Source organism: Gorilla gorilla, chromosome 3, assembly GCF_029281585.2.
Source record: "Gorilla gorilla gorilla isolate KB3781 chromosome 3, NHGRI_mGorGor1-v2.1_pri, whole genome shotgun sequence".
Lineage (NCBI taxonomy): Eukaryota > Metazoa > Chordata > Mammalia > Primates > Hominidae > Gorilla > Gorilla gorilla.
In genome coordinates this window covers 165,850,068-165,872,422 of record NC_073227.2, presented here as the reverse complement: position 1 = coordinate 165,872,422, position 22,355 = coordinate 165,850,068, and the positions used below count along the sequence as shown (strand labels likewise).

The window sequence follows — 22,355 nt, the reverse complement described above, 5'->3', positions numbered from 1 at the left end:
AAGTAGTTGAGATTACAGGCATGAGCCACCATGCCCAGCTGCAATACAGTTTATAAATATTTACTTAAAAGGGGAATGATCAAAAGTGTCCATTTTTAATTATTAAAAATAATATAAAATTATTGCTCATCCCTATCAAATAAACAAAATGTTTACAACCCTGTGATCAATTGTATTACATATAGTTCCAGGAGGAAAACATTGCAGCTTTTTTAAACAATGTGTATTATTGAATTTCTTAAGTCCTGTGTAGAACATACATAAGTAGAAAACATATTCTCTATTCAGAAAGAACTTAGAGTCTAGCTTATGAGATGGCTAGGAACACACAGAGACATTTACACATACTCAATGTAAGGTGACAGTGAGTGAAACAGATAATAAGTATTATTTTATTTTAATAAGGACAGATATTGCCAGTGCCCAGTGTAGTCTGTAAGGTTCTTATGGGAAAGATAGAAATTTATGTATGTAGAGGTATATGAAGAGACCCCCTTCCTAGGTTCTGTACAAGTTGAGAAATGAAATAAATAGTGAAGATGAAGGCCAAAATATTACCTTCCTTCCTAATAGACAACACATTGTTAGACATATTTTTAAGTCTTAGCCAAGATGGGCTTTTAATAATGAATTCCTGAGAATCACGTTATAGCTGGTTGCATTGCCTAGGGCAGGAAGCTTCCTAGAAGGAGGGTAGTGCTGAGCCATGTATTCTCTGTTATTCTTTCCATACTTTCATATTAGATAATTTTACTCCTCAGGGATGGGATGAAGGGGTGAGAGAGGCTCAGGGCAAAGAAATTGAGCTTCCTTCCAGTTGGGAATCATCAGAAATGGGGAAGAAGTGTTCTTAAGTTTACATTCTGGTTCCAGAACAACGTGCAGATTTAAGTATAGATAAATAACACAAGAGGGTATTTTAGGCATGGAAAACAAGTGTGGAATGTGAAGGTTATATTCAGACTGCACTACAGCATGGTGTTAACACGAGTAATAGAATTAATGATATGAGAAGAAGAGAATGATAGAGCCAGGTGAAATTTATCTTACCCTGTTATATATAGAGGAGCTGTCATTTTATAACCAGACCCTTGTAAAATTTGTATATATTATATATGCTATACTAAAGCATTGGAGGAGAAAAGGGGCAGTAAGGGTGGCCTATCACACACCACCCATTATTATATATTGTGAAAGAGACTCTGGAATAACAACTACATTTTTTGAGGCAATAATGTTGTGTAAATCAAACTATTTAGTTAATATTTGTTGTATATAAATTATCTGTGGTTGGAGCATGGAGAAGGCGATCAGAAGTTTGCCTGGGATAAAAAGGTGGGTGGAAATTGATGCTCTTCTAAAGGACATTCTCTAGAGGATGATACTTGTGGAATCATAGAAATGTCCACCTAGTTTTGATCCATTATTCCAGGTTTCCTTTCCCCATTCCAGAAATTTAGATAACAAATGAAATTCTTAGAAAAATTCACTTGTAAGTGAGACCATCAGAAATTGTACACAGCTCCAAATAAGTCTCTCAAGTGGTCATCACAAAAACATTTGAGTTAAAAAAAAACATTTGAGTTTTTGAAATATGGCATGTTGTGTGTTGAAACAAAAACATCATTAGTAGGAACACAATTTGATTCCTTTGGGTCCAATTCATACTCTCTCAAGTCAAATTACTTTTTTTTGGGATTCAAAATAAGAAAGTTTTCTTTTAAAACTGAAGAAGTGTTTGAAACAGTATTATTTATACTATAATCCTTTTTCATGGTGTGTCTATTGAAGCATGAAATATATTAGTGATATGGAAGAATCAAGAATATAGTGTAAGCACAGTTTCCCATTTTAAATAATACTAATCATTTTCCATATGCTCTTTGTAGAGTTAGCAATTATAATAAGAGGAAATATTATTTTAATGAAAAGATTCTGTATATGAATAATTTTCTCTTTATTACTTGCAAACTAAAATGAAGTAACTTGGTAGTAGAGGAATTATGTGAGTCCTGTCTACTGTAATCCTTGGCTGATTTTGTCAGTCTATTTTCCTTTTAAGTGTGTGTGTGTGTATGTATGTAGCATAATATATATACAGAGCACCAAACACCAGCTCAATGAATTTAGTCATTGCACCTGGCAAAGACTAGAGCACATCAGTACCCTGGAAGCCCTCTTTGTGTCCCCTCTCAACCACTATTTCCCTTATCCTCTCCAAGATTAACCCGTATCCTGAATTAAATGCTGTTGTTTAGTTTCACCAGTGTTTAACATAATAAACATTAGGTACATATGTACAAAATATTTTTTTTGTGTTGGATTTCTTTTACTCAGCATGATTTTTGTAATATATATTCAAGTTGCTTCCTGTAAATATAGTTTGTTCATTTACTATTGCATATATTTACCCTTCTACTTGTTTGTAACTGGAGTTGTTATTACAAATAATGGTGATATAAAATTCTAGTACCTGTCTTTTGACTCATATTGCATGTGCATTTCTGTTAGATACACATATAGTTAGATCGATTGATAGACAGATAGATAGATATGCTCATGTTTTGTGGATATTGCTAACTCATTTTCCAATGTGGATGTACCCATTCACATTTCAACAGCCGGGTATAAAAGTTGCTGTTTCTCCACATTCTCACCAATCTTTAATATTGTTTTTCTTTTTAATTTTATCCATTTTTGTGAGTATAATATTAACTTTTTGTAGTTTTAATTTTCTTTTCCCTGATAACTAATGAAGTCAAGCCACTTTTCATATGTTTGTTGGCAATTTAGATAGCCTCTTTTGTGAAATATCATTGTCTTTCACTCATATTTTAAAAGTCTTTATTGATTTATAAAAGTGCTTCATATATTCTGAATATAAACTCTTTGTCAGTTTGTAGTCAGTATCCTTTTCCACTCTTGTGGGTTGAATTTTCATTGTTTTAAAGATGAGATCTTTTAGTATTCTCACCACACACACACAGTATATGAGGTGATGGATGTACTAAGTAACTTGATTGTGGTCATCATTTCACAACATATATGTATATCAAAACATCACATTGTTTACCTTGAATATATGCAATTTTTATTTTGTCATTATATCTCAATAAAGTGAAAAAGAAAGATCTTTAGATGAACAGAAATTCTTACTTTTAATGTAAACCAATTTATTGGTCTTTTTGTAATGTTTTGTGTTTTTTGTGTGCTAAAAAATTGTTTTCAATCTGAACATCATGAAGATATTCTCCTATATTATATTCTAGAAGGTTTGTTGAACAGGTTATATCTGCAGTTCACCTTAGATGATATGGGTTAAATTTCATGTTTTTCCCCATCTATGGATAGTCAATTGACTCAGTACCATTTGCTGAAGATCCATCTCCCATTGTTCTGTAATGCCTTATTTATTTGAAATCAAGTATCCATGTATGTGTGATATGTATTTGAGCTTCCTACTCGGTTCAATTTGTTTGAACCTCTTTATTGATTTGTTTGAACCGAGTAGGAAGCTCCAATCATCAAGACTACACTATCTTAATTAGTGTTGAATCGTAATACCTTCTAACGACTGGTAGATCAAGTTCTCTCAGCTTGTTCTTTCTTAATAGTGTCTCAACTATTCTTGGCCTTTAAATCAGCATACATGTTGCACACACATGTACACACACAACCTGACAGAATTTTTATTGGGATTATTTGACCCTATACTATAGATCAATCTGAGGAAAACTGATACTTTTACAATATTGAGTCTTTTAATTCATAGAATATTCCATGTGTTTGAATCTTTAATCTTTCAATAATGTTTTATTGTTTTCTAGAGAGATATTTTATGTGACTTTTGTAGATTTATTCCTAGGAATTTGATAATTTTGATGCTATTATAAATAGTGCTTTTACAAATTTGTTTTGGTAAGTGGAAATAAAATTTATTTTTGTGTCTTGACTTTGTATTGGCAATCTTTAACTTATTGTTTAATTAGAATAATTTAAATTTTTACATCTGTAAATAAAGGCTATGTTGTTCCTTCTTTTTCTTTTCTCGTGTCTTTTATTTATTTTATTTTCTTATTGTACTCACTAGGCCCCGCAGTAAGGTATTAAATAGAAATCTGAGATGTCATATTAAGCAGCCATTCTTGTTTCTGATCACAATATGAAAATTTTCAGGATTTCATGATTTTGTATGATGTTTGCTTAGGTATTTTGGAGAAATACTTAATCAAATTAATGCTATTTCCTAGTTTACCAAATATCTTTCTGCTTGTTAATCATGAACGAATATCGAGTATACAAAACTTTCCTTGCATCTACTGAAATTACCATATGTTTCCCTTTATTATTATGTTGAATTATATTGGTTGATATTTGAATGTTAAATCAACTATCGATCCTGGAATAAATCCAGCTTTGTTATGGGCAGTATCCTTTTGTGGGAATCACTTAATTTTGTTTGCTAATAATTTGCTGAGGAATTTTTTATCTATGTGTATCACAGGATTTTGCATTATGAGTGAGATTGACCTGTGATATTCCTTTTTTTGTATTTTTCTTGTCACATTTTTGTATTGAGATCAGTTTGGCTTCAAAAAATAAAAAAAGTTTTAAATTTTTTTCTATTTTCTGGAAAAATGTGTGTGAGATTAGAATAATTTCTTAAATTATTTGTAAAATTCACTGATGAAGACATAGATTGAATTGATATATCTATATAGAAAACTATTTAGATTTTTATACATCTTCTTGTGTAAGTTTTGGAATTTATATTTTTCTGAGAGTTTATCCATTTCCTATACATTTTCAAAATTATTGGCATAAATTTATTTATATTATCATTTCATGATCTTTATAATGTCTGTAGGATATGTAGTGTTAGACTCCTCATCGTTCCTGATATTGGTTATTTGTGACTTCTCTTTTTTCCTCTTTATCAATCTCATCAAAACCTTATCCATTCTTTTGGTCTTTTCTAAGAACAAACTTGTGGGTTTATTGATCCCTTCTGTTGCATATATTTATTTTATTGTATTAATTTCTGCTTATTATAATTATTAGTTTATATTCAGGAGGTACATGTGTAGGTTTGTTACATAGGTATATTGCATGATGCTGAGGCTGGGGCTCCTAGTGATTCCGTCACCCAGGACATAAACATAATACTCAATAGGTGGTTCTTCAACCCTGCATTCCTCCCTCCTTCCCCGCGTTTGGAATCCAGTGTTTATTGTTACTATCTTCGTGTTCATGTGAATCCAGTGTTTAGCTCCCACTTCTAAGTGAGAACATGCAGTATTTGGTTTTCTATCTCTGCCTTAATTTGCTTAGGGTAATGGCTTCCAGCTGCATCCATGTTGCTGAAAAGTACATGGTTTGGTTATTTTTTATGGCTGCATGCTCTTCATAATTTTCTTCTATTTCTTTGGGCTTAACTTGCCTTATTTTTCTAACATTTTGAAATGGATACTTAGATTAATGATTTTTAGCATTCTTTTCTAAAATATATACTTAAAGGCTGTAAAGTTTCCTCCAAGTGCAGCTCTAGTTTATCTTATATGTTTTGACACTTAATTATTCATAATTATTCAGTTATAATATTTTCTAATTTCTATTAGAATGGCTTTTTTTGACCCACAGGTCATTTAGAAGCATGTTGCTTAATTTTCTCCTTAAATATATAGAGATTTTCAAGGTATCCTTTTATCATTGATTTACAGAATAATTGCTCTGTGGTCAGGGAACATTTTTTGAAATTTGTTGAAACTTGCTTTAATATCCTAGCATATGCTCAATTTTTATTAATGTTTCATGAAAATAGTATTTACCCTTGAGTTTTGGGGTGCAGTGTTCTATGTATGTAAAGTAATTAGGTTTTTTAGTGTATCATCCAATATTTTAATACTACTGATTTTTGTGTCTGCTTGGTCTATCGGTTAATAAGAAAGTTGTATGAAACTCTTCCATATGATTGTGGATATGTCTGCTTTTCCTTATAATTCTGTCAATTGTCTCTTTATATGTTTTGAGGCCATATTTGTAAGTACATACATATTTAGAATTATTGTATCTTTCTGGCAGATCAAACCAGAAATTATGAAGTATTTATGAATTATACTTATGAAGTATGCTTATTTTCAAGTGTACTTTTTTAATCTGTAGTCGTGTTTTCTGCTATAAAATCTACTTTGTCTGATTTAATAAAACTATACAGTTTATTTTGATTAATGTTTGAATGCTGTGTTTTTTTCCATTCTTTTATTTGCTACCCTTTTGCATTCCTGTATTTATTATATGTTTTCTGTAAACAAAATATAATTAGGTTTTGTTTTTTACTCGGTCTGACTCTGATGAGACAAAAATTGATATGGCTTATTTGGAAGACACTGCCTCCCAAACCAATACAAGTAAACATCTAGGTGACAGAAAACTTTAGAAAGATAGTTTGAGGCCAGATTTTGGAGAGTCTTTTAGTATCAAAGTAAAAATTTGTTTGTATCTTCTAAGTTCCAGGGAACCATTGAAGGATTTTTATTTTTTTATTGTTATTATTTTCATTAAAGGGTTTTAAACAGGTGAACAATACGTCTTTTAAGAAGGTTAAGTCAGCAAGATTCAAATGGAGCAGCAAGCACTAGAGACAATAAAGATAAGGACTGAAATTCTTTTAATAAGGTAGCACTTAGGACAATAGTACCTGATACATAGTAAGCTTGCAATAAAATATTTGATAACGAAAGGAAAAATCCACGTGTGATGTGATGACCAGCCAACCCAAACAGGGGTGTGGCAGTGGAAGTGGCAAGGAATGACTGGATATATACAATACAATAGACAGAACTCATTGACTGCTTATGTGTAAGTGAGCAGAAATTTCAAGTTTATGTTAAACTTAATTAACAGATATGAATATCATGCTAAGATATTTATATAGGTGTCTATTACATGGGAGCCTCAGAAGAATAAGTAATGGAACAGTGGTGAATATATTGATCATTAATCTATAAGGCATTACAAATATATATAAGAAAACATGTAAAGATGAATATATCCTATTTCTTTACCACTGCCACCCCTAACTTTAAAACTATCACGTGAGCTTTGGTGTGTAGAGCAACATCCTCTAGATGCTATATAGGGTAGTAACTTGCTCTACGTCTGTGTTTTTATAGGCCCTTTTGATGAAAGAGCATCAGTTTACACATTTCTGAGAGGAGGTGTTTTCCTGCAGTAGCTATAATGTGCATTTACAACTTTATATTTATTATTACACGGTGCCAATGCAAGCCAGTGGCAAATAATTCAATGTTTTCTATTTCTGATTTTGCCTTGATCGTCCCCAAAAGTGCAGTTATTAATCCTTCTCTTAACAGCTGCTCACCATTTTTTATTTTTATGTATATTAAGGAATTCAGAATTTGTAGTAGTTATCAAATTTTTAGATTTTAGACTCATTAGTGAAAATATGTGATAATTCTTTTTGTCATAATTATTTAGTAATCTCTGTAAGACACTTTCATTATGTGAATTTATTGGGTATTTCTGTGGGTTTTTCCACCCAGTGTGGATTGTTTTCTCTTTTGTTTTAAACCTTGCATTGCGAACTTATCTTCGGCAGGGCTTTGTCTGTAAAACTCCTGTGCAGCCTGGGTTAAGAATTGTCTTTCAGAATAGTTTTGGGTTTACTTCTGCATGTACTCTATAGAGATCCCTGGCTTGGGACCTATTTCTTTGTAATTTCTTGACTTGTGGCTTTCTAGGCCACATTTGAGATAATTTCAATCCTGTATGAGTTCAGGCTCATATTATGGATTCTCAAGAGATTTCTTTTCCCCACCTAGAGCCCAAGCATAGAAGAACCAGTTTCACTGTTGTCTATTGTGTTCTTTTGCTGGTGGCCAGAGAGTTTAGCTCTTCGAGTTTTATACAGAGATCTTAGTTTCAGTATGCCACATTGCAAGAGTTAAGTTCTCATCTCCTATGTTTTTTTTTTTTTCGCATTCCCTGAAAAATCAAACTCCTAGTTGACAACTCCTACTCACCACCCACCATCGAGGCAAACACAGGATAGACTACTCATGTGCCAGTCCGGTTTTCAGTTGCTTCATTATTCCTGGCATCTGGATATTTTTCTTTTATATGAGCTCAGCTAAGCATTATAAGTTCATGTATTTTTTCCCAGCATTTCCAGTTTATCTAGCAGGAGAGTTTTTATGTATAGTTTTCCATATTACTGAAACTCAAATCTGGAATTCTTTCCACATCTGTAAAGTCTTTTTTCACATGTTTCTAAATATCCTTGACTTGATTTTTTTTTTTTAAAGAACATTACATTTCACAGTTGTTGTGGCCTTAAAATGGTATTTCCCAGCTTTTGGATTTAATTTAAGAAGTAGGACCTAATTCTAATATCATTAAACCTTACCACTTCATAAATTCTACTCAAAGGCACAAAGGGAATAATTAACTCTGAAGATTGATAGAAGACTGGCTGTTTTAACTTGGCCTGAGGAAGTAACCCTGAAGAATGCACCCCATGTGAATAAATAACAACAAATTCAGTGTGATTACCTTGAATTCTACAAAACAGGGGAATTGAGAAATGAGAACACAGGGGGGTTTCAATTACATTTGTAATGTTTCATTTCTTAAGCCGGTAGTATATACCCAGGGGTTCATTATATGCTCTACCATTTTTAAAAATTTGAAATATTTGATAATAAAGATAATTGTTAAAGAAATTATCACCATAATGCAAACAGTACCACATCTTTAATTTCATACAACATAAGATATACAGGGCATTTGACATTTGTCATGTGTGCTTGTCAAGTGAATAGATAATTTTTCATCCCAAAGAGGTCAGAGAGTAAGTTGTTCTTTCAGCAACTGTTAAGATTTAGTTATCCCCATACTAGACTCTATTTTCTCCCATGCCTGTTGAAAATATCACACGACTGACAACAAGATCCAGTCTATCCAGTGAGTATGCTATTTCCAACTTGGGAAGTAATTCCAGCATTATCTGGAATAGTAATAGGTCAAATTTGAATCATATTCTTTGCTAAAAAGGTCCTTTTAAGTGTTTTTGCAATAAAGTTATCTGCTGATTTTATTTTTTTGTTCATGTGAATTACAAGTGTTGTTATTTGGTGATCTTGTTCACTTACATCTTTTAATACTAAAATATGAAAAAGGAAGAAAAGATTGCCATTTAGAGGGACCCAGGTCCCTTTGAATGTCTACTTAGGCCTGACACCCTGCTTGATTCCTTGCATAAACTGTTTCTCATCCTCACAACATTAAAAATAGTTAACATTTATTGAGCACTTCCTTTGTGCCAGTCACATGATATTCTTTATGTAATATTTAATTCCTACAACATTCCTACAAAATAGGTCTTATTATCTCTCTTTCAGATTGGAGAAAACAGGTTAGATGAATTTGACTAAGTAATAGAACTACTAAATAGAATATTTATCTTTGAGTAACTCTGAAATAACTCCCCCTATATACGTATGCATGTATTTACGTGTGTGTGTTAGACTATCTTTCTATCATCTCTTCTACATAATATTGTCTAGTATCGAATATCTCATAGCAATAATTTGACATCACTTGGGCATCAGAAAGATTCATGTCACTGTTACAATACATAGGTAGGATGTAGCTGCTTCTTATTTACAAACAGTAGCTAAGACAAAAATACAAGGAATGGATGAGCAGTCGAAAGAAAGCTGGGTGATCAGGACAGAGGAGTGGTTGGAGGGCAGAATGCTATAAGAATCAGCTGCCTGAGGCTAGGTGGTAGAATACTTATTGATGTTGATGGTATGTGTGGATAAGTTAGGTATGTAGCCTCTGGTTTTATGTTTTCTGCCATACGAAAGACAAAAGGACAATGTTGTCCTGGGATCCTCACCTTTGACCTAATCAAATAAAATCTTCTCTCTTCACTTCACTTGTTAGGGAAGAGGGGTGATGCAGGAAGGAGACAAAAAATTAAAAAATGAAAAGAAGGCCAGGCTATATTGTTTCCTATTTATTTTACAGATAGGCTCATTGCTTTTCAGAAAAAAGAGGAAGGAAGGATGGAGGGAGAGATAAAAGGATGGAGAGGTGGAGAGGAGGAGATTGATTTAATACAGAGAAAAGTATTAAATTGTATTTCTATCTGTGACTTCTTAGTGAATATTAAGACATTTTGTGACTTTACAACTTTGTTTAGAAAATATTAATGTGATTTAATCTAAACTGAGCCGTGTAAAGCATGATGTGTCTCTTTTTCCCCAGTCCTTCTTAGAGAAATTGATGTATCTCCAAACTTCATCTTGAACTATTGCATTTACTTCATACTGAGGCTTGTGTTTAATTATTTTGGCCTTGTGTAAGTAATTTTGGCTCTGAGGCACTTAGACAATTAGGGGTCCTTCATTGGATTAGCAAAAATTATAAATGAATTAGTATAATCTCAATTAAAATAATATTTCATCTATCCAATTTACCATTGCTGTTTACATGTGGTCTAATCTAAGTCCTACTCTGATAACACCCTTAATAATAAAATTGACTCATAAGACTCAGAGGCATGAGTATGAGCAGCTGTTTTGTTTTGCCTTGAGAATTTCACAGGTGTCCAAAAACATTGTAAAGATGCAAAAAGGGGCCAATCTAAGGACAAATGCCCTGGGGTGGCCAATAAATAACTCTGCTTGTATGAATATTTTGCTGATTTGTAGTGTAAAATCAGCTATTAAATTTAAATTGGTTCTTGTGGAAAATTGTGAATCCCTCTTCTACAGACTTTCTTAGAAAGATTTAAGTATTTTTAGAGTTCTCCCTGATGCCAGATTTTGAGCTTTCTGTTGTCTTATTCCTTGGGTAGCTGCTGTCTTGCTACCCCTACCCCTTATGTTTATGATAAGAACTAGAAAATTTTATTAGGAATCTTTTAGAAGACCTTTTGAAAGATTTTAATAAAAACTTCTTTAAAAAATATATTTCATTTTTATGCACATAAAATGAAAGTAAATTATTCAAACATTTTGTAAAATGTTTTATTGTTTACGAAGAACGTCCATGCCCATTTTTTCGCAAATTCTTAAAGCAACCCTGTCAGGTAAGTAAAGCAGGTGTGTCACCCCCACAGGACAGACGAAACTGAAACCACAAGTAGTAAATGACTCAGGTCTTCTGACTTCTGAACTAGAGTTATTTTCATGTTTCATCTTGTTCCTTGACCAAATGGCAATGAAAGGATCCAATTTTTATATGGATGCTTGGGTTTTTGTATCTAATACTGCCTTTTTGAAACTTTATGGAATCATTAGGCCTATAACTGTTAATGGTTGATAAATTCTGTCTCAGTTAACTAACTTTGATTCTTCTCGCCCTGTGTTCTGTATCTCAGAAGTGAAGAATCAAGTGAGAATGGAGGAGGTGAAGCTGTTATCACTAAAAAAATGTTTAAGTTACTGCTGCAGATGGTAAGCATGTAATAAATGGCAGCTTTAAGGACTATTTCAACATGGTATGGGAGTAGATTCTTATTTCAGGGTTATAAGATTTAATTAAACACCCTCTTCATTAATGGGAGCTTTGTGGGGTTGCACACACAAGTCACTTCTTCCTAGGACTTTAGTGCACTATATATGCTGTGTCATTCATTCCTCAAGAGCAGTGTTAGCTCCAAGTAGGCAACTGTGATGCCTAAATGTTGAAAACTCTAACACCACTGTATTTATTTTTATGAGAATTAGGTCAAAATTAGCCTAAGCAGAGACACCAAATAACAGGATCATGAGCAAAATGGGAAATAAAAGGTGTTTTATACTGAATCTTTACAGATGGATTTGGCAAAGAACAGTTAATTAACCATGAGCCCAATTGGGGATACATTTTTAATGGTTTGCAGGTAGTCTAGAGTAAAAGCTAAATAAAAAATTCCAGCTCAAACTGCTCTTCTAAAATGGGATAAGAACTATAGCAGTGAATTAAAATAACCTGTGAATGTTTCTAACCAATATAAAAATACCAGTTATGAAATATTTCTTTTACTCTTTGCCAATTCTTTAGTAGTCCATTAGGTATTTCTAAAGGGTGGAGTATTTGAAATGAGAATTTGGGCTCAGAAGGCTGAAGGGCTAGAATCTTGAATAAACTGACTGAGGCTAGATAGAACAGGATGTGAAAGGGGACTTTTTTAGTGGTGGATTTGCCTTCAAACTGGGCATGTGTTGCATTTGGATAAGTGCTTGAAAATTCCAGGAATCACTGAAAAAGGAACTTAAAGAAATTAGAAAATTACTGGTTTAATTCTCTGCTACTGCATTAGAGCTGTCTGATTTTTTAATTTTTTTTTTTTTTTTTTTTTTACTTTAAGTTCAGGGATACATGTGCAGATATGCAGGTTGGTTACATAGGTATACATGTGCCGTGGTGGTTTGCTGCACCTATCAACCTGTCATCTAGGTTTTAAGCCCCACATGCATTCGATATTTGTCCTAATGCTCTCCCTCCCCTTGCCGCCTACCCCCTAACAGGCCCCAGAGTGTGATGTTCCCCTCCCTGTGTCCATGTATTCTCATTGTTCAACTCCCACTTATGAGTGAGAACATGTGGTGCTTGGTTTTCTGTTCTTGTGTTAGTTTGCTGAGAATGATAGTTTCCAGCTTCATCCATGTCCCTGCAAAGGACATGAACTCATCCTTTTATATGGCTGCATAGTATTCCATGGTGTATATGTGCCACATTTTCTTTATCCAGTCTATCATTGGTGGGCATTTGGGTTGGTTCCAAGTCTTTGCTCTTATAAGTAGTGCTGCAATAAACATACGTGTGCACATGTCTTTATAGTAGAATGATTTATAATCCTTTGGGTATATACCCAGTAATGGGATTGCTGGGTCAAATGGTATTTCTGGTTCTAGATCCTTGAGGAATAACCACACTGTCTTCCACAATGGTTGAACTAATTTACACTCCCACCAACAGTGTAAAAGCGTTCCTATTTCTCCACACCCTTGCCAGCATCTGTTGTTTCCTGACTTTTTAATGATCACCATTCTAACTGGCATGAGATGATATCTCATTGTGATTTTGATTTGCATTTCTCTAATGACCAGAGCTGATGAGCTTTATTTCGTATGTTTGTTGGCTGCATAAATGTCTTCTTTTGAGAAGTGTCTGTTCATATCCTTCACCCACTTTTTGATGTTTTTCTTACAAATTTGTTTAAGTTCCTTGTAGATTCTGGGTATTAGACCTTTGTCAGATGGATAGATTGCAAACATTTTCTCCCATTTTGTAGGTTGCCTGTTCACTCTGATGATAGTTTCTTTTGCTGTGCAGAAGCTCTTTAGTTTAATTAGACCCCATTTGTCAATTTTGGCTTTTGTTGCAATTGCTTTTGGTGTTTTAGTCATGAAGTCTTTGCCCATGCCTATGTCCTGAATGATATTACCTAGATTTTCTTCTAGGGATTTTATGGTTTTAGGTTTTGCATAAGTCTTTAATCCATCTTGAGTTAATTTTTGTATAAGGTGTAAGAAAGGGATCCAGTTTCAGCTTTCTGCATATGGCTATCCAGTTTTTCCATCATTGTTTATTAAATAGGGGATCCTTTCCCCATTGCTTGTTTTTGTCAGGTTTGTTGAAGATCAGATGGTTGTAGATATGTGGTATTATTTCTGAGGTCTCTGTTCTGTTCCATTGGTCTATATATCTGTTTTGGTATTAGTATTATGCTGTTTTTGTTACTGTAGCCTTGTAGTATAGTTTGAAGTCAGGTAGTGTGAAGCCTCCAGCTTTGTTCTTTTTGCCTAGGAGTTTCTTGGATTTACGAATAGAGCTGTCTATGAAGAAGGTATTCAATTGCTTCTATATGACTTAGCTGAGCTCTTCTGTCTTTTTATCCTCATGACACCATTATTATAAAACTGATTTTATTTTATACTACCTCTCCTTTGCCTGACCCAGAAATTATTGGTTGAATGTGTTGTTCTTTACACCACTGATCACAGGAAAAGCCAGAAAGAAAATCTAACCTTCACATTGTCTTTCATTTTAGCCTAATATGCCAATGTTTAATGAATTTAATCTTTCTGTTAGTTGCACTAAAAATGCTGGTAATTACATGTTCAGTACTTAAATGATATGTCCAACAATGAAGCTGAATATAGTTTTATTCTTTTAGTAGCTTTATTAAGGTTTAACAAAATTATATATACTTATGCTGTATAATGTGATGTTTTGATGTGTATACATTGTGAAAGAATTAAGTCAAGCAAATTAGTATATTCATCAGCCCACATACATTTTATTTTTTGTGGTGATAACATTTAAGATCTAGTCTCCTTGCGGTTCTCAAGTATACAATATTATTATTAACTATACTCACCATGCTGTATAATGAATGTCCAGAACACATTCCTCCTGTCTTACTAAAACTTTGTATCTTTTGACCAGCATCTTCTCATTCCCCAACCCACCCTCAGCTTCTGGTAACCACCAGTCTGCTCTGCTTCTGAGTTCAACTTATAAAAATTCTATGTATATGTGAGTTCAGTAGTATTTGTCTTTCTGTGCCTGGCTTATTTCACTTTACATAGGGTCTTCCAAGTTCATCCATGTTATCACAAATGACAAGATTTCTTGCTTTTTAACAGCTGAGTAGTATTCCATTGTGTATGTGTAAATATATGTGTGCTTGTGTGTGTGTGTATGCACACATTTTAAAAATTCATTCATCCATCAGTGGACACTTAGGTTGATTCTATAGTGTGACTATTATGAATGCTTCAGTGAATGTGGGAGTGCAGATCTCTCTTCAACCTACTGATTTTTTGTCCTTTGGATATATACCCAGATGTAAGATTGCTGAATGATATGGTAGTTCTATTTTTTAATTTTTGAGGAACCTCTACACCATTTTTCATAATGGCTATACTAGTTTATATTCCCACCAACAGTGTGCAAGGTTTCTATTTTCTCATCCTCACCAATACTTATCTTTTGTCTTTTTGATGAAAGTTATCCTAATGGGTGTGAAATGATATCTCATTGTGGTTTTAATTTGCATTTCCTTAATGATTAGTGATGTTGAGCATTTTTTTTTTCCCCACATACCTGTTGACCATTTGTATGTCTGCTTTTGAGGAGTGTCTATTCAGGTCCCTTGCCCATTTATAAAATTGGATTATTTATTTTCTTGCTATTCATTCTCTACACTTTTTTTTTTTTTTTTTTTTTTGAGACGGAGTCTCCCTCTCTCGCCCAGGCTGGAGTGCAGTGGCGCGATCTCGGCTCACTGCAAGCTCCGCCTCCTGGGTTCACGCCATTCTCCTGCCTCAGCCTCCCGAGTAGCTGGGACTACAGGCGCCCGCCACCACGCCCGGCTAATTTTTAGTATTTTTAGTAGAGACGGGGTTTCACCGTGTTAGCCAGGATGGTCTCGATCTCCTGACCTCGTGATCCACCCGCCTCGGCCTCCCAAAGTGCTGGGATTACAGGCGTGAGCCACCGCGCCCGGCCTCATTCTCTACACTTTTACTCCTCCTTCATTTTATGTGTTTGATGTTATAATTTACTTGTTTCTTTTTAAGACAGTGTTTTGCTCTGTCACCCAGGCTGGAGTACAGTGGTGCAATCTTGGCTTACTGCAGCCTTGACCAACTTCCCAGGCTCAAGGGCTCCTCCCTCCTCAGCCTCCCAAGAAGCTGGGACTACAGGCATGCACCACCATGCCTGGCTGATTTATTATTATTTTAATTTTTATTTATTTATTTATTTTTTTAGAGACGAGTTCTCACTATATTGCCCAGGCTTATAACTTATATTTTTTATGTTGTGTGTCCTTTAAGAAATTAATATAACTATGGTTATTTTTTAATAGTTTTCTCTTTTATCTTTACACTAGAAATATTTGATTTACACACCATTACAGTATTAATGTAGAACTTTGTTCCTTAGTTCAGCCAAAACCAGGTTCTTGTCATATGAACAGGAAAGATTAGGAATAGGGAGACCTTGGAGGGTGAGGGGAATGAAATTTATTGGGTAAAAAGGAAAATGAAAAAAGAAAAAAAACTCTCAGCAAAGCAAGAGGGAGTCCTTCTGACAGGCTCTCCACCTCACAGATTGATTCCAGGCCACACGCACAGGCACTGAAGAGGCCAGGCTCTTCCCGCCTGGACACAGTGTGAACTTCTCATGGCAACCCACCTGCACACTTCATTCTTCCAGTGCACAGGTGGGTTGGAGATTCTCCAGGAACCCTCACCCTTATCTGCCTCCCACATCTATCATTCCTCCCTCTAAAGAAGTACATTTAACTGCCATTAAAATAAGGATAAGGATAAGGATGAAGACTGATCTTAACTGCTTCCCGCTGACAGGGGGCACTGTTTTGGGGAAAATGGCAGTCAGATCTCTGTCAGAGGCCCATCTGAGGGTCCCTGGCAAAAGGGGCCATTGTCCGAGGCTCTGGTTGCATGATGTTTGGAGTTTGATGGCCTGAAGGTGAAAAGAGACAAACTGGGTTATTAGAAAACATGTATCAAAACAAAACAAAGTGGAGGTGACGGCTCAAAAATCCCAAGACCTTTTACCAGTTTGCACAGGGAAAAGGAGGACAAAAGCCCAACTGATAAAAAAAACTTTTACCCTTTTGCTGGCATGTCGGGCTTCCGGGTTCTCTTCCCCTAAGCCCAATCCTAAGGCAACCAGTTTAAGGTTTGGGAAATTAACTTTTCCCGGTTTGGAGGATGTATCCGAGGGGAGTGTCCCATAGTACAGAGACACAATTACCTATCAGCGAAGGCAGGACAGAGGAGGAAAAAGGAAAAAAGTTATTTTTTTCAAAGGCATGCCAGGGGTTCAGGATGCATTCAAAAAGGGCGCAGAGTGAAGATGAATGTCTACTTATCTAGAAAGAGGAGAGAGAGGCATCCCAGGTTCCCTTCTCTTCCTAGAAAATACCTGGGGTACATGAGGGAGAGAAAGTGAGGCATCCTTCTTTCTTTCTTCCATTTTTATAACCCCCAGTCCCAGAGACTGCGAAAGAGTGCAACCCATGGGTGGCTTTCACCCATGTTAATGGGGGTGGGGTGGGGGGGGTGCGGACAGGGGATGGGAATATTTACTCTTACCCATCTATGTGCTCTTTCCCCTGCTATCAGTAGCCTTTGAATTCCTTAGATCTAAAGGCCAGGCCAGGTGGCTCACTCCTGTAATCCCAGCACTTTGGGAGGTCGAGATGTGTGGATCACGAGGTCAGGAGTTCAAGACCAGCCTGGACAAGATGCTGAAACCCCATCTCTACCAAAAATACAAAAATTAGCTGGGCATGGTGGCACAAGCCTGTAATCTCAGCTACTTGGGAGGCTGAGGCAAGAGAATTGCTTGAACCTGGGCAGCAGAGGTTGCAGTGAGCTGATATTGCACCACTGCACTCCAGCCCAGGCAACAGAGCAAGACTCTGTCTCAAAATAAGTAAATAAGTAATAAAAAATGAATTCCTGAGACCTCATTTATGCCATGGATACTAGCATGACCTTTATTCATGAAATCGGAAGCTGAAAAGAAATGAACAAAGCCTCCAAGAAATATGGGACTATGTGAAAAGACCAAATCTACGTCTAATTGGTGTACCAGAAAGTGATGAGGGAATGGAACCAAGTAGGAAAACACTCTTCAGGATATTATCCAGCAGACCTTCCCCAACCTAGCAAGGCAGGCCAACATCTAAATTCAGGAAATACAGAGAACACCACAAAGATACTCCTCGAGAAGAGCAACCCCAAGACACATAATTGTCACATTCACCAAGGTTGAAATGAAGGAAAAAATATTAAGGGCAGCCAGAGAGAAAGGTTGGGTTACCCACAAAGGGAAATCCATCAGACTAACAGCAGATCTCTCAGCAGAAACCCTACAAGCCAGAAGAGTGGGGGCCAATATTCAACATTCTTAAAGAAAAGAATTTTCAACCAGAATTGCATATCCAGCCAAACTAAGCTTCATAAGTGAAGGAGAAATAAAATCCTTTACAGACAAGCAAATGCTGAGAGATTTTGTTACCACCAGGCCTGCCTTACAAGAGCTCCTGAAGGAAACACTAAACATGGAATGGAACGAACAGTACCAGCCACTCCAAAAACATGCCAAATTGTAAAGATCATCGACACTATAAAGAAACTGCAACTCATGGGCAAAATAACCAGCTAGCATCATAATGACAGGTTCAAATTCACACATAACAATATTAACCTTAAATGTAAATGGGCTAAATGCCCCCAATTAAAAGACACAGACTGTCAAATTGAATAAAGAGTCAAGACTCATCGGTGTGCTGTATTCAGGAGACCCATCTCATGTGCAGAGACACACATAAGCTCAAAATAAAGGGATGGAGGAATATTTTCCAAGCAAATAGAAAGAAAGAAAAAAAAGCAATGGTTCCAATCCTAGTCCCTGATAAAACAGACTTTAAACCAACAAAGATCAAGAGAGACAAAGAAGGCCATGACATAATGGTAAAGGGATTAATTCAACAAGAAGAGCTAACTGTCCTAAATATATATGCACCCAATACAGGAGCACCCAGATTCATAAAGCAAGTTCTTAGAGACCTACAAAGAGACTTAGTCACCCACACAATAATAGTGGGAGACTTTAACACCCCACTGTCAATATTAGATCAATGAGACAGAAAATTAACAAGGATATCCAGAGCTTGAACTCAGCTCTGAATCAAGAAGACTTAATAGACATCTACAGAACTCTCCACCCAAAATCAGTAGAATATACATTCTTCTAAACACATCTCACTTATTCTAAAATTGACCACATAATTGGAAGTAAAACACTCCTCAGCAAATGCAAAACAAAAACCAAACAAACAAAAAAACAGAAATCATAACAAACAGTCTCTCAAACCACAGTGTAATCAAATTAGAACTCAGGATTAAGAAACTCACTCAAAACTGCACAACTACATGGAAACTGAACAACCTGCTCCTGAATGACTACTGGGTACATAACGAAATGAAGGCAGAAATGAAGATGTTCTTTGAAACCATTGCGAACAAAGACACAGCGTACCAAAATCTCTGGGACACATTTAAAGCTGTGTGTAGAGGGAAATTTATAGCACTAAATGCCCACAAGAGAAAGCAGGAAGAATCTAAAATCGGCACCCTAAAATTACAATTAAAAGATCTAGAGAAGCAAAAGCAAACAAATTGAAAAGCTAGCAGAAGACATGAAATAACTAAGATCAGAGCAGAACTGAAGGAGATAGAGACATGAAAAACCCTTCAAAAAATCAATGAATCCAGGAACTGTTTTTTTTTTAAAACATCAGCAAAATAGACCACTAGCCAGACTAATAAAGAAGAAAAGAGAGAAGAATCAAATAGATGCAATAAAAAATGACAAAGGGGATATCACCACCGATCCCACAGAAATACAAACCACCATCAGAGAATACTATAAACACCTCTATGCAAATAAACTAGAAAATCTAAAAGAAATGGATAAATTCCTGGACACATACACCCTCCCAAGACTACAGCAAGAAGAATTTGAATCCCTGAATAGACCAATAACAACTTCTGAAATTAAGGCAGTAATTAATAGCTTACCATCCAAAAAAAGTCCAGGACCAGATGGATTCACAGCTGAATTCTACCAGAAGTACAAAGAGGAGCTGGTACCATTCTTTCTGAAACTATTCCAAACAATAGAAGAAGAGGGAATCCTCCCTAATTCATTTTATGAGGCTAGCATCATCCTCATAACAAAACCTGTCTCAGACACAACAAAAAAAGAAAATTTCAGGCCAATATCCCTGTTGAACATTGATGTGAAAATCCTCAATAAAATACTGGCAAACCAAATCTAGCAGCACATCAAAAAGCTTATTCACCACAATCAAGTTGGCTTCCTCCCTGGGATGCCAGGGTGGTTCAACATACACAAATCAATAAATGTAATCCATCACCTAAACAGAACCAATGACAAAACCACATGATTATCCCAATAGATGTAGAAAAGGTCTTTGACAAAATTCAATAGCCCTCATGCTAAAAACTCTCAATGAACTAGGTATTGATGGAACATATCTCAAAATAATAACAGCTATTTATGACAAACCCACAGCCAGTATCATACTGAATGGGCAGAAACTGGAAGCATTCCCTTTGAAAACCGGCAGAAGACAAAGATGCCCTCTCTCACCACTCCTGTGCAACATAGTATTGGAACTTCTGGCCAGGGTAATGAGGCAAGAGAAAGAAATAAAGGTATTCAATTAGAAAGAGAGGAAGTCAAATTGTCTCTGTTTGCAGATGACATGACTGTATATTTAGAAAACCCCATTGTCTCAGCCCAGAATCTCCTTTATCTGACAAGCAACTTCAGCAAACTCTCAGGATACAAAATCAATGTGCAAAAATCACAAGCATTTTTATACACCAATAACAGAAAAACAGAGAGCCAAATCATGAGTGAACAATTGCTACAAACAGAGTAAAATACCTAGGAATACAACTTCCAAGGGACGTGAAGGACTTCTTCAAGGAGAACTACAAACCAGTGCTCAACAGAATAAGAAAGGACACAAACAAATGGAAAAACATTCCATGCTCATGGATAGGAAGAATCAATATCGTGAAAATGGCCATACTGCCCAAAGTAATTTACAGATTCAATGCCATCCCCATCAACCTACCAATGACTTTCTTCACAGAATTGGAAAAAACTACTTTAAATTTCATATAAAGCCAAACAAGAGCCCAGATAGTCAAGACAATCCTAAGCAAAAAGAACAAAGCTGGAGGTATCATGCTACCTGACTTCAAACTATACTACAAGGCTACTGTAAGAAAAACAGCATAATACTAATACCAAAACAGATGTATAGAACAATGGAACATAACAGAGGCCTCAGAAATAACACCACACGTCTACAACCATCTGATCTTTGAGAAACCTGACAAAAACATGCAATGGGGAAAGGATTCCCTATTTAATAAATGATGTTGGGAAAACTGGCTAGCCATATGCGGAAAGCTGAAACTGGATTCTTTTCTTACACCTTATACAAAAATTAACTCAAGATGGACTAAAGACTTCAATGTAAGCCCTAAAACCATAAAAACCCTTGAAGATAACCTAGGCAGTACCATTCAGGACATTGGCATGCACAAAGACTTCATGACTAAAACACCAAAAGCAATGGCAGCAAAAGCCAAAATAGACAAATGGGGTCTAATAAAACTAAAGAGCTTCTGCACAGCAAAAGAAACCATCATGAGTAGACAGGCAACCTTAAGAATGGGAGAAAATGTTTGCAATCTATCCATCTGACAAAGGGCTAATATCCAGAATCTACAAAGACTTTAAAGAAATTTACAAGAAAAATAACAAACAACCCCATCAAAAAGTGGGCGAAGGATATGAACAGACACTTCTCAAAAGAAGACATTTATGTGGCCAACAAACATATGAAAAAAAGCTCATGATCACCGGTCATTAGAGAAATGCCAATCAAAACCACAATGAGATACCATCTCATGCCAGTTAGAATGGCGATCATTTAAAAAGTCAGGAAACAACAGATGCTGGTGAGGGTGTGGAGAAATAGGAATGCTTTTACACTGTTGGTGGGAGTGTAAATTAGTTCAACCATTGTCAATGTGTCGATTCCTCAAAGATCTAGAACCAGAAATACCATTTGACCCAGCAATCCCATTACTGGGTATATACCCAAAGGATTATAAATCATTCTACTATAAAGACACATGCACATGTATGTTTATTGTGGCACAGTTCACAATAGCAAAGACTTGGAATCAACCCAAATACCCATCAATGTTAGCCTGCATAAAGAAAATGTGGCACATATACACCATGGAACACTATGCAGTCATAAAAAAGGATGAGTTCATGTTCGTTGCAGGGTCATGGATAAAGCTGGAAACTATCATTTTCAGTAAAGTTACACAAGAAGAGAAAACCAGACACTGTATGTTCTCACTCATAAGTGGGAGTTGAACAATGAGAACACATGGACACATGGAGGGGAATATTATATATTATATACCAGGGCCTGCTGGGGGATGGGGAGCTAGGGTAGGGATAGCATTAGGATAAATACCTAATGTAGATGACGGCTCGATGGGTGCAGCAAACCACCATAGCATGTGCATACCTATGTAACAAAGCTGCATGTTCTGCACATGTACCCCAGAACTTAAAGTATAATAATAATAAAAAAGAAAATGGATTCTTATTGCACTGCTGCAAACAACTATATTACCATAAATTAAGAATATTCACAACTAGTTTCCAAA

General features: G+C 35.6%; 1 protein-coding gene across 2 annotated transcripts in view; it reads left to right on the top strand.

Annotated features, from left to right (window-relative positions):
* The window catches only part of ANAPC10 (anaphase promoting complex subunit 10), a 235,321-nt gene that overhangs the window by 127,350 nt on the left and 85,616 nt on the right, over positions 1-22,355 (top strand). For both annotated transcript variants that reach the window (XR_008679333.2, XR_008679331.2), the window contains exon 5: positions 11,411-11,486. The gene's annotated coding sequence lies outside the window, so the exon portion shown is untranslated. The remainder of the gene's footprint in view (positions 1-11,410; positions 11,487-22,355) is intronic.